This window comes from Mus pahari, chromosome 20 (genome assembly GCF_900095145.1).
Source record: "Mus pahari chromosome 20, PAHARI_EIJ_v1.1, whole genome shotgun sequence".
NCBI classification, from domain to species: domain Eukaryota; kingdom Metazoa; phylum Chordata; class Mammalia; order Rodentia; family Muridae; genus Mus; species Mus pahari.
In genome coordinates, this window is record NC_034609.1 from 10,305,101 (window position 1) to 10,307,631 (window position 2,531).

Consider the following 2,531-nt stretch of genomic DNA (forward strand, 5'->3'; position numbering starts at 1 on the left):
TATACATATATACATTTAGATAGATACTATTTTACTTCCCTCATATTGCTTCAATTCTTATCCCTCCTCCTCTTTCTATGTAGTAGACTCTTATTCCCCTTTCTTTCTTTGACTTCCTCCCTGTTCATAGTCTCTCTGTTACTTTTATGTGTCATATGTGCATATGCAGGTTTATTTATTATTTTTGTTTGTTTGTTTGTTTTCGAGACAGGGTTTCTCTGAGGAGCCCTGGTTGTCCTGGAACTTACTCTGTAGACCAGGATGGCCTTGAACTCAGAAATACACCTGCCTCTGCCTCCCAAGTGCTGGGATTAAAGGTGTGCGCCACCATCGCCCGGCAGGTTTATTTATTTTTATATATATTAGGGCATTGTAGCTGTCTTCAGACACACACTAGAAGCGTGCCCCAGACCCCATTATAGATGGTTGTGAGCCACCATGTGCTTGCTGGGAACTGAACTCAGGACCTCTGGAAGAGCAGTCAGTGCTCTTAACTGCTGAGCCATCTCTCCAGCCCTACATATGCACAAATGTGTGTGTGTGTGCGCACACACACACACACACACACACACACAGAATTTCCACATGTGTCTTAGTTATAATTGCTATTGCTTGACAAAACACTATGGCCAACAAACAAGTTGGGAAGAAAGGGTTTATTTGGTTTACTCTCCCACCAGACTGTTCATCATTGAAGGAAGTCAGGACAGGAGCTCAAACAAGGCAGGAACCAGGAGGCAGGAGCTGGTGCAGAGGCCATGGAGGGTGCTGCTTACTGGCTTGCTCATCATGGCTTCTCAACCTGCTTTCTTTTAGAACCCAGGCCCACCAGCCCAGGGTTGACTCTACCTGCAATGGGCTGGGACCTCCATGAATAAGTAAGAAAATGCTTTATAACTAGATCTTATGGAGTCATTTTCTTAATGAAGAATCCTCCTTCCATATAACTCTAGTCTGTGTGTCAAGCTGACATTTGAGCAGCTAGGAGAACATGAAATCATGTGATGTTTAATGTATTTGGTTTAATATAATGATCTTCAATCCCATCTATTTTCTAAAAAAGATGCATACAATTGAAAAGCAAGCATAGTAAGAAGCAGGCGAAAGAACGTGAGTGATTGTTCTGTCTCAGATCATCTGAACAGAAGAATGCAACTTTCAGGAAGTTTTAGTAACCATGAAAATGAAATAGCTCTCACAGATTTTCTCAGCATTTTTTCACACCATTGCTTTTTATAATTCATCCATTAAAATGTCAAACAAACAACCTTTTGTCATATCTTACTACTTTTATTTGTTGGACCTTAGTGTTTTCTTTTTCTTCACTGAGACAAACATGTTCTTCATCTCACTGGGAAAGTTATAAGGGACTTACATTTCAGGGTTATGAAGCTTTCTTTTGACAGGCATCAATATGTGAGGAAGCGCACAGGCTCACATGCGAGGAAGCTATTGGTTGATTTTTGTGTTTCCTCTGTAAGGGCTTCTACCTGTTTAACTGTGTTCTCCTGTATTTCTCTAAGGGAGTTATATATGTCCTTCTTAAAATCTTCTACCAGCATCATGAGATATGATTTTAAATCCATATCTTGCTTTTCCGATGTGTTGGGGTATCCAGGACTTGCTGTGGTGGGAGTACTGGGTTCTGATGATGCCAAGTAATCTTGGTTTCTGTTGGTAAGATTCTTGTGTTTGGCTTTCGCCATCTGGTAATTTCTGGTGTTAGATGTTTTTGCTGTCTCTGGCTGGAGCTTGTTCCTCCTGTGAGTTTGTAAGCCTGTGTCAGCACTACTGGAAGACCAGCTCTTTCCTGGCATGACCAGTGCACAGAGGGCTGTGGAACAACCCCATCTCCTGGGTGCAGATGTAGTCCCATAGGACCCTGTCCCAGCTGCTCTGCAGCTTCTGTGGCCTGTGAGCTCCTGAGTGGGTTCGCCTTAAAGAGTCACTGGAGAGAAAATGGAGATCTCACCTGAGTCCCAGGGTCAGAGGACTCCCTAGAGGCAAGTTCTCCTCTGGCAGGGAAGGTACACAGAGGACTGAAGATCAGCTCCAACTCCTGGGTACAGATGTAGGCCCATAGGAGCCTGTCCCAGCTGCTCTGCCCCATCTGCGACCCGTGCAGTCTTGAGTGGATCTGCCTTAGAGAGTCATGGGAGAGAAGAAAACCAACTTTTGTTTTCTTTATAGCCATAAAGACTTTAGTTGTGTGTATGTACCACATTTTCATTATCCATTAATCAGTTGATAGTAATCTGACAAAACACTTAGAGAGTCATGGGAGAGAAGAAAACCAACTTTTGTTTTCTTTATAGCCATAAAGACTTTAGTTGTGTATATGTACCACATTTTCATTATCCATTAATCAGTTGATAATAATCTGAGCTATTATCCTAGTTATCCTAGCTATTATGAATATGACAGCACTGAATGTGCATATGCAAGTGTTGAAGTAGGATATGGATTTGTTTAGCCTGGAGTGAGAGCTGGGTCAGATTGTATTTTTATATCTGATTTTTTTTTTTTTTTCG

General features: G+C 42.0%; 1 protein-coding gene across 1 annotated transcript in view; it reads left to right on the forward strand.

The window, feature by feature from the left end:
* Positions 1-2,531, forward strand: part of Phkb (phosphorylase kinase regulatory subunit beta) — a 186,317-nt gene that overhangs the window by 56,903 nt on the left and 126,883 nt on the right. The gene's annotated exons all lie outside the window — the stretch shown is intronic.